Raw genomic sequence first — 10944 nt, 5'->3', positions numbered from 1 at the left:
CTTTAAAATATAGTATGACTACTTATGGGGGGTAAAAGTGGCAGTGCTGGAATTGGAAACACTACCCCTGACCACAGAGTCCTCAGTCAGGCGAGGGGACCAGACTGGGGTAGGGGCAATTGGAGGGGGAGTATACCAGCCAGCTCCTGGGGGTGTTGCCCTGCTTGGGATGGGCTGCCCTCAGCCCTCGTCTCGGGGTGAGCCGTCACGGCCCTCAGGCTGAGCTCCTCAGTCCCCAGATTGTGCCATTGTCCCCAGATTGACCCCTGGGTGGGGAAGGAGGAAAAAAAAGAAAGAATGCCTAGGGTATCCAATGTTACCTAGGCCACCTTCTGCCCCCCTCCCCCCCAGTAAACCTGAAAGCAACACTCTCAGAGCCCTTCTATTTGTAACTCACAAGTTTGCTCCCTTTCCTATAGGTAACCTTAACTCTGAGTTTTACTCCAGAATTGACCCTGAACCCAGTGCCAGTGACAAAAAGGAAATACAGCTGCCAGCTAAAAAAGCAAAGGAGGATGGAGCCTCTGGGTTCAACCAGCCATCCCCACTGGACCCACCTGGGAAAACTCTTTGCAGTCCAGAGGGGAGCAAATGACAGGAAAATATCTTCTAACAGAGCAAGAAGGCAAGCAGCTTTAACCCAAGACCACCAGTATGGTGATAAAGCGTCCTCCCTTCCCCCCTTTACATCTACGTGTCTGTTCAGCATGAAGAAGCTAGAGAGTCGGCATCCAATTCCCAAATCAATAAGACAGTTGGTTTAATTATCATTGGAAAATGCTTGTCATTCCTCTGTAGTATCTGGTTCCCTCTGGTCCCCTCTGGACCCTCATCATTTCCTTCACCTGCTCCCCCCACCGACCAAACTGTGCAGCTCTGCAACTGCATCCTGGCCCATCCTCACCCTTCTGCCCCAACCCTCACCTCCTTGTACCCCCAATATGTTTTTCCCAATAAAAAAAGAGAAAAAAAAACTCTCTCCAAAAACCAAACAAAAATATTCTCTCCAAAAATATCTTCTGAATTACAAGACAACAAAACAAAAGAAAATAATCTTTATTGATAATGCCATATTTCTTTCTATACAAAAGAAAAAGCTTTGAGAAATGTTTCTAACAGTTCTAACAGTTGTATCCTAAAAGATCAATTATTAGGTAAGATAGGCTGAGACTTTTTTTCCATGATGCATGACATTTTCTAAGAAAGAAGCTTTTCTAGTTCTGTTAATAAGTAGAACAGAACAGATGATAAGAGATTGCAGGCACATTCCTTATATTCAGATTAGTACTAAAATTATGTCTAACTAAAGATCTTGCACAAAGTCTTAAACTATTTCCCAATGCAAAACCCAAAACCAAACCATAAGTTCTTGTCAAAAAGACTCAACTACTACATTGGAAATTGCTGCTGCCAGCATGAAGATGCAGGTAAATTAGATGCACAGGCTAGTGAAGGGCACTAAAATGCTTTAGTCTACTCATGAGTGATTGAATGATGTGCACACATACAGTTCTCCCAATCCTTTACGCTACCAACAGTTTTATCTGATGAAACAGTGTTGACAGAACTTGAACTGGTGCCAGTTCTGCTGATGAGAAAGAAATAAGGTGGAAAAGCTGCTGGCTGCAGAGCATGTTTCCTTCTTAGGAAGTAACAGTAAGATGATAGGTAGAGTCAAGGATGGAATAGACCATCACAGGTTTTCAACAGGAAAAAATATTTTTAGATTTTCATAAACAAAGGCTTGAAAAATTCAAATGAATGGCCAATGTATGTATACAAGAAGGTACTCAAATACTCAGATGAAAATATAAAGTGTTAAGGAAAAAAATAATTGGCTAAATAATCACATGGAAAAAATAAACATATGGAAGTAAATTCAAGTTGATTGAAGATTCAGTTTGGTCTCTTTACATCATGCAGATTAAGAATGTAAGTGTTAAACAGCTTAGGGGCCTCACTATGCCAACCCAAAAATAAGGCAAACACTGATGCCAATATAAAAAACAGATGGGAAACAATCCAGAAGATATATTACTTGTCTAACTAAATGATAACAATAAAACTTGTAACAGGTAACTTTTACAAGAACAATGGACTATCAAATAAAATCAGTAATATCTATTAGTAAATATCTTTCTTAAACTCAGTATGTTGTTGTTGTTAGTTACTATTGAGTTGAGTATGGCCCATAGCGACCCTATGCACAACAGATCTGAATCCTGTTCTATCCCATGCCATATTCACACTTCCTGACACACTTGAGCCCATTGCAGCCATCACTATGCCAATCCATCTGACTGAGAGTCTTTCTCTCTTTCACTGACCCGCTACCTTACTAAGAATGATGTCCTTCTCCAAGCAATAGCCTCTCCAAATTCACCATATATATATTCACTTTCAAAACTCAGACCAATAACTTTTTCTTTTATCTTATTCACTCTTCAATTCCATATATAACGAAAGAGCAGCCTCTGTTTTCAGAAAAAAAGTCAAGGTCACCAATGAGATGGATTGATATAGGGGTTGCAACAATGGATTCAAGGACAGCAGAGACTGTGAAGATGGCTCACCCCTTCATTTTCCATGTTGTTGTTGTGTATCATTCAGTCAGAAATGACCCATAGCTGATTCCCTGGTGAGTAGTTAATCACACGGGAGAAGACTGTCCACCGTTCTCCCACAGAACCATTGGAGGATTCAAACTGTGGGCCTTTGGAATTGCAGTACAGCTTCTTGCCACTATGCAACCAGAACTCCCTTAAATCCATGAGTGTCAATTACAGTACATAAGAAGGAAATTTAGTACAAAAGGAAAAAATTCTCACCATGAAAGATGGAGAAGAGATTTGATTTGTTAATAATTTCAGTTTGCTCAGTTCCACAATCAACACATTGGCACCAGAAGTCAGGAAATCAAAAGACAAATTGCACTGGGAAAGTCTGCTGTCAGGGACCTCTCCAAAGAGCTAAAGGATAATGAAGTCAGTCCGGGGACTAAGATGCTAAGATGCACCTGATCCAGGCCATGGTCTTTGCTATTACTTGCTATGCTTAAGAGAACTGGACAATGGCTAAAGATGACAGAAGGAGGACCAATGCTGTTGAGTTATGGTGTTAGAGAAGAGTACTGAATATATATCCTGGACCAAAAAGAGAACAACCAGGCCTGTCCTGGAGAGGATGAAACAAGTTTCTCCTTAGAGGCTGGGATTTTGAAGCTCCATCTCACATACTTTAGGCACATGTCCAGGACAAACCAGTCCCTGGAGAAGGACATCATACCTCATCGGACCTCAGTGCTAGTATTTCTGTTTCAGACTTTTGCCTTCAAGGATACCTACAACACTCACAGTATCTGCAAAACTGGCCTGTCTACCTAAACTCATTCCCCTGATGGATCTGACTCTCTGGGAGCTCCAGTCAACCACTGAACCCAAGGGGCATAGGTAAGTGGGGAACTGAAGAGAGGAGGGGGTACTGATACTAGAAATCATGAAGTTTTATGGTAAATCAAACATTTGGGATAATGTTGATTTATAACTGCTACTTAAAAGTCTTAGCAGAACAAATTTTGTATACCAGTACAATGTGCCATGAACTGTGCAAATACAAATAGAATATAAAGGTCCACCACACCAGAGATCATTTTTCATTTGTTTTATCCTGTATGTTTCCAAATGGTCTAAAAGAGTGCCTATACTCAATAAATATTTATTTAATAAACAGACTACATTCAAGATGGGTTATTGTTTTTAAGAAAGTCACGGAATATGGGATGTACAAGTAAGTAAAGAGATAACTACACTTGCAATAAGTTGGTAAAACAGTGGCATTATAGGTGTTAAAGGCTGCGTCAGGTTTAGGTACCTCTGCCCTCAGAAAAGTAATGACACTTGGGGGCAGGGAGAAAAGTGCAACAATGAATGACTAGAAACCCTAAGTCTGAAGCTTTCATAAAATAAAAAAAAAAGTAATGAAGTTTATTCCATATTGTAGTGAAAGTCAGCTTGTCACACTGTTTAAGTTATAAAATATTTGTGTACTGTTTTCTGATAAGCTTTTCAATTCACTCACACACACACACACACACACACACACACACACACACGTTATATAACTCATAAACAAACATTATATAAGTTTTACCTTTTTCCTAAGTAAGAAAGCCAAAATCTGGAGTAACATTTGTTTTATTCATTAACTTCACTTCCAACCCCCTCTTGTCTCCATCTTCTTTGACTCTGGAGTACAACCACACGGATGAAACATTTTACCACAGCTATCATCAGTTTTTATTGAAAAGCATACAGGATGCCCTGTTTTAAACATTTAAGAATTTCAATGTCTGTTTTTTTCTTTAAAAGAATTATATTTCTATTTTCCATGCCAGTGTGCTTTCTCTCTCCCCTTCATTTCAGCAGATACCATTATCTTTTTCTTCTGGAATAATTTCTATATACATGAATAAAATGAACCTCTTCACTGTACAACAGAATAGAAAATATTTACAATCATGTTATAAAAGCACACATATAGCATTATTTGCACAGGCATGAAATTAAAGCTGAAGTGTCCAAAGTTTGGAATAAAACCATAGTTATGCTGCTAAAGGCAAGAAAAATTATTTAGTCTACAGTAACATATAAGTAGCAGCAAAACAAATATTTAATTCACTGTAGAAAGCCAATGTTTTCATTACTTGCTACAGTATGAAAGCTAAAAACAGACTGATCCAGCACATTTTGACAGCAAATAACAGATGCCATTTATCACTGCATTTAACACTATGATTCTAAATTTATCGATTTATAAGTGATAAATCATAACTAAATTTTGTCTTCAACACATAACATATAATTTTATTGTTTTTCAAATTATTCATTTGGTATTTTTAAAAAAATAATTGAAGGTTTTATTATTTCACAAGAAAAATACTTGTAGCCCTTCACAGTGCTTTAATTTAGTATATATTTTATATACTCAGCATATTAACAGATTTATTTTAACAAATAATTTTTCTATGCATGTAAACAACAACAACAAAACCCTCAGCGCTTAATAATCTGCAAAATGGTTATCATTTGCTGAATGCTTTCTAGGCTAAGAAGTCTGTACTTGGTGACATATCTCTATCTATCTAGTTGAATTTTATGTATTTGGGGAGCTCTAGTAGCATAGTCAGGGGGTTCTGGTGGCCTAGAGGTAAGAAACTGAGCTGCAGTCCCAAAGGAACGCAGTTCAAATACACCAGCTGCTCCGTAGGAAAAAGACAGACAAACTCCTGTGCAATTTATTATCTCTGAAAACCAGCTGGACAGTCAGCTATGGGTTGGTTCTGACTTGATGGTACCCAACAACATTGGTAAAGTCAATAGAGCATTGTGCTGCTAACACAAAGGTGGTGCTTCTCTGTATGCTTGAATTCACCCACTACTCCATGAGAGAAAAATGGGGTTTCCCTTCCTGTGTAATTTACAGCCCTATTAAACTGTCTGGAAAGCCAGCTATGAGTTTGTTTTGATGTAAAGACAATAATTGCACGTGTGTGCTTTATATATTTATTTATTATTACTTGATATGGACCGGCATGGGACATTTTGAACCAAATGATCATATGATCTACTATGCTGAAGATGAAAAGGTGAGGAAAAATCGGGTAGCTTTCATAGTTAAAAATTCATTTCTAGAGTGTCTTGAAATATAATATCGTGAGTGATAGGATAATATCTATATGTATAAAAGGAACTCCAGTGAATACCACTATCTTTCAAATATATGCACCAACAACTAGAGCCAAAAAAGAAGAAAAAGAAGATTTCTGCCACTTTTGCAGTCCGAGATCAACTGAACATGCAATCAAGATGCATTAATAATAATGGGTGACTGGAATGCGAAAGTTAGGAAAAGAGAAGAAGGATCAGTAGTTGAAAAGCATGGACTTGGTGACAGAAATGAAGCTGGAGAAGGATGATAGAATTTTGCACAATCAACGATTTATTTGTTGCAAATACAGTTTACAAGAAACATAAATGCAAGCTATGCACATGGATTTCACGTGATGGTATGCACAGGAATCTGATTGATTACATCTGTGGAAAAAATCGCTGGAGAAGCTCACTATCAGCTGTGAAAACTAGGCCTGGTGCTGACTGTGGATCAGATCACCAACTACTCATAGGAAAGTTTAAGCTGAAGCTAAGAAAAGTGAAATCAAGTCCACAGGAACCAAAATGTGACCTTGAGTCTATCCCACCTGAATTTCAGAACCATCTCAAGAATGAGTTTGAGGACTTGAATACTAATAAGCGAAGAACATATGAGTTATGGGAAAATATCAAGAATATCATCCAGGAAGAGTGTCAAAGGTCACTGCAAAGACAGAAGAGGAAGAAAAGACGAAAATGGATGTCAGAAGAGACTCTGAATATTACACTAGAATTCTGAAAAGTTAAGAAATTAAGACATTAAGGAACTGAACAGAAGATTTCAAAAGGCAGCACAGCAAGACAAAGTAAAGTATTATAATGAAATGTGCAGAGAGCTGGAACCAGAAAAATCAAAGGGGCCGAACTTGCTAAGCATTTCTTAAGCTCAAGGAACTGAAGAAGAAAATCAAGTCTCGAGTTGCAATACTTAAGGATGCTTTAGGCAGAATATTAAATGATACTGAAAGTATTAAAAGAAGATGGAAAGAGTATACCAAGTCATTATACCAAAAGGAATTGGCGGACACAGAAGAATTTAATGAAACAACATATGAGCAAGAGCCTGTGGTGATGAAGGAAGAAGTTCAAACTGCTTTGAAAAATTGACTAAAAATAAGACACTAGGAATTGATGGTATACATATTGACATACTTCAACTAATAGATACTGTCCTAGATGTGCTCACCATGTTGTGCCAAGAAATCTGGAGAAAAACCACTTGGCCAACTGACTGGAAGAGATCTATAGTTATTCCCATTGCAAAGAAAGGAGATCCAACAAAGTGTGGAAATTATCCAGCAATATCATTAATATCATTTTCAGGCAAGATTCTGCTGAAGACTATCCAAAAATGACTGAAACAACACAACAGAGAACTACCAAAAAGGCAGGCTGGGTTTAGATGGGATCATGGTACTAGGGATTGTAGCTAGTGTTAGATGGATCTTGTCTATGTTTCACTCATTATGCAAAGGCGTTTGACTTGATGAATCACAACAAACTGTGGCTAACTCTGAGAAGAATGGGAATCCCAGAACACTTGGTCGTGCTAATAAGAAACCTATACTTGGACCAGGAGGCAGTTGTCAGAACAGAGCAAGGAAACACTGCACAGTCCAAAATTTGGAAGGGTGCATGCCAGAATGTATCCTATCTCCATACCTTTTCAATCTTTGTGCAGAAAAGATTATCTGGGAGGCTGGGCTCTATGAGGAAAAATGTGGCATCAGGAATGGAGGAAGACTCATCAACAATGTGCATTATGCATATGACACGATCCTACATGCTGAAACTGAGAGAGGACCTAGAGGGTTTGCTGTGGAAGGTCAGGGACTGCAGTCCTCAGTATGGATTGAGGCTGAATATCAAGAAAGCAAAGATTCTCACCACTGGGCCAACTGGAAGCATCATGACGGATGATGAAGAGATTGCGATTGTTTACAGTTTTAGCTTGCTTGGTTCCACAATCAGCACTCTTGGCACCAGCAGCCAGGAAATCACAAGATGTAGTATGATGGGAAAGTCTGCTGTCAGAGACCTCTCTAAAGTGCTGAAGAGCAATTACGTCAGTCTGGAGACAAAGCTGGGCCTGATACATGTCATAGTCTTTGCAATCACTTGCTATGCATCAGAGAGCTGGACAATGACTAGGGATGACAGAAAGAAAATTGACGCCTTTGAGCTATGATGCTGGAGAAGAGTATTAAATATACCATGGACTGCAAAGAAAACAAACAGGTTTCTCTTGGAGAGGGTGAAGCCAGGCTCCTCCTTGGAGGAAAGGATTCTGAAGCTTTATCTGACATAATTTTGACATGTTGCAAGGAGGGACCAGTCCTTGGGAGACGGACATCCTGCTTGGAAGGCTGGTGGGATAGTGCAGGAGAGGAAGAACTTTGATGAGATGGATTGATTCAGTGACTGGTAATGGGAATTGGTGTGTCAGAGACAGTGAGACTCGCACAGGATAGGGCAGGGTTTAGGACTGTTGTACATAGGGTCGCTCTGTGTCGCAGGCAACTCAACAGCACATAACAACAACAGCAAAAACATCAATAGATTAAAAAATGAAATATCATCATAATAAGTGAGATTCAGACTTATTTAAGATTTCCAGACCACAAACAAGAGCCAAAAAGAAAACACACTCTTGCTGGGCACTAGGATTCTATATAATTATGTTCTTGAGTATGCAGAAGGGGTAAAATCTCTATCAAAGATGATTTTCATGGTTAGCAATTTGATTCTGAATCCTATCTTAAAATGAAAATATAAATAGAACTTATTTCTAAATATATGTTGTTTTTTGTTGTTATGTACCATTGAATCGTTTGCGACCCAAACCTAATCTATCCTGTGCCAACTTTACTGTCTCTGACACATCTACCCCTATTACCCCAGTCATCGAATCAATCCAGCTTATCAAGGTCCTTCCTCTCTTGCGCTGTCCCTCCACCCTTCAAGCCTGATTTTCCTCTAAGGACTGATCCCTCCTTGTAATATGCCCAAAGTATGTCAGATGAAGCCTCAGAATCTTTGCCTCTAAGGAGCACGCTGGTCTCACACTCTCTAGAATGAGCCTGTTTGTTCTCCTGGAAGTCCATGGTGTATATTCAAAACTCTTTTCCAACACCACAACTCAAAGGCATAAATTACCTTTCTACAATCCCTAGTCATACATAGTCCAGCTCTCTGACAAATAGCAAGCAATTGCAAAGTCTATGACCTGGATCAGGGGCACCTTAGTCTCCAGATGGGCATCACCGCTCTTCAGTATTCTGGAGTGGTCCCTGACAGCTGACTTTCCTAATGCAATTTGTCTTCTGATTTCCTACCTGCTGGTACCATGACTGTTGATTATGGAGTCAAGCAAATTAAAGCTGTTAACAATCTCAGTCTCTTTACAATCTATCATAATGCTGCCAATCGACCCAGTCATGAGAATCTTTGTTTTCTTGCATGTTGGGTTTCAATCCATATTGAAGGCTGCAGTCTTAGACTTTCTTTTTATTTTATTATTTTTGTGTGCGTGTACCGTCAAATCAGATCTGACTGGTACAGGAGGAGATTGTCCCTCCTTCCCCGGCAGAGCATCTGGTGGATTCGAACCGTGCGCCTCTGGCATTGTAGTTGCAACTCCTTGCCACTAGGCCACCAGAGCTCCCCAGTCTTAGACTTTCTTAAGCATGTACTTGAGGTACTCCTCAGTTTCAGCAAGCAGGGTTATGTCATCTGTATAACACAGGTTGTTGATCAGTCTTCCTCTAATCCTAATGCCACATTTCTCCTCATACAGCCCATATAGATTGAAAAAGTATGGAGATAATAAGATACATCACTGGCATATATGCTTCCAGATTTTAAACCGTGTAGTATATCCTTGTTCTGCTCTGATGACTGCCTCCTGGTCCAAGTATTGGTTTTGCATAAGCACAATCAAATGTTCTGGGATTCCCACTCTTTTCAGTGTCAGCTACAGTTTGTTATATTTACAGAAAATAACAAATAGAGATATATACTGCAATGCCTATTTTTTTCTTATGTGAGAATTAGATAATTTTTAATCTTCTTTATATTTGGGATAACATTTTCTTATACTAAATATGTGTTACAGTTTAAGAAATGTATTCCTCAGTATAAAAGAACAAAGATGTAATAAAGAGCAAGGATTCTGACTCACGTGGGAGAACACAGTTATAAAATGAAAAGAGAGAAGACAAAAATGTACCCTGTAGTATAGGGCTGTAATCATATTCTCAATATATCTCCTAGCTGTTTGCGCCCAGAAGCAATGGCATACATGTAGGAATGAGCTCACCTGCCCTCCTGATACTGATTTTTAGTACCATCTCCTAAAAAACCCCCAAAACTCCTTAGAGAACATGTTGATTTCAAGCTATAGAATGAGTTTATAATATCTTCTTAAGCTAGAAAGAAAGTCCTCTGTTAATAATGCAAACTTTCCAAAGAGACATGGGAGTCAGCTTGAAGTGGCTCCTATTGGTCAAATAATAATGAGCCAAGGAAGAGGATATGGAAGATTTTTACCAACTTTTACAATCGGAGATCGATCGAACATGCAATCAAGATGCACTGATAATAATGGGTGAGTGGAATGCAAAAGTTGGGAACAGAGAAGAAGATTCAGTAGTTGGAAAACATGGACTCGGTGACAGAAATGGAGCTGGAGAGAGAATGATCGAATTTTGCACAATCAATAACTTACTCATAGTAAACATATTTTTTAAGAGACATAAACGCAGTTTATATACTTGGATTTCACCAGATGGTATGCATAGGAACCAGATCGATTACATCTGTGGAAAGGACCGCTGGAGAAGCTCAATATCAGCTGTGAAAACTAGGCCAGGAGCTGATTGTGGAACAGACCACCAACTGTTGTTTTGTTGTCATGTGCCGTCGAGTCGTTTCCAACTCATAGCGACCCTATGTACAACAGCCCTAAACCCTGCTCTATCCTGTGCCAGTCTCATTGCCTCTGACACACACATCCCGATTACCCCAGTCACTAAATCAATCCAACGCATAGAGGGTCTTCCCCTCCTGCGCTGTCCCCCCACTCTGCCCAGCATGATGTCCCTCTCTAAAGACCTGTCTTTCCTTACAGCATGTCCAAAGGATGTCAGGCGAAGCCCCAGAATCCTTGCTTCCAAGGAGCAGCCTGGTTTAACCCTCTCTAGGATGAATCTATTTGTTTTCTTGGCAGTCCATGGTA

The 10944-nt window shown here is 39.3% G+C and overlaps 1 protein-coding gene across 1 annotated transcript in view; it reads right to left on the bottom strand.

Moving 5' to 3' along the window:
- The window catches only part of CWC27 (CWC27 spliceosome-associated protein homolog (S. cerevisiae)), a 288670-nt gene that overhangs the window by 85470 nt on the left and 192256 nt on the right, over positions 1 to 10944 (bottom strand). The gene's annotated exons all lie outside the window — the stretch shown is intronic.

The sequence above is a fragment of the Elephantulus edwardii genome, unplaced genomic scaffold, assembly GCF_000299155.1.
Source record: "Elephantulus edwardii isolate Elephantulus edwardi_28Jun2011 unplaced genomic scaffold, EleEdw1.0 scaffold00254, whole genome shotgun sequence".
In the NCBI taxonomy this organism is placed as follows: domain Eukaryota; kingdom Metazoa; phylum Chordata; class Mammalia; order Macroscelidea; family Macroscelididae; genus Elephantulus; species Elephantulus edwardii.
This window is presented reverse-complemented; position numbering and strand designations above follow the sequence as displayed.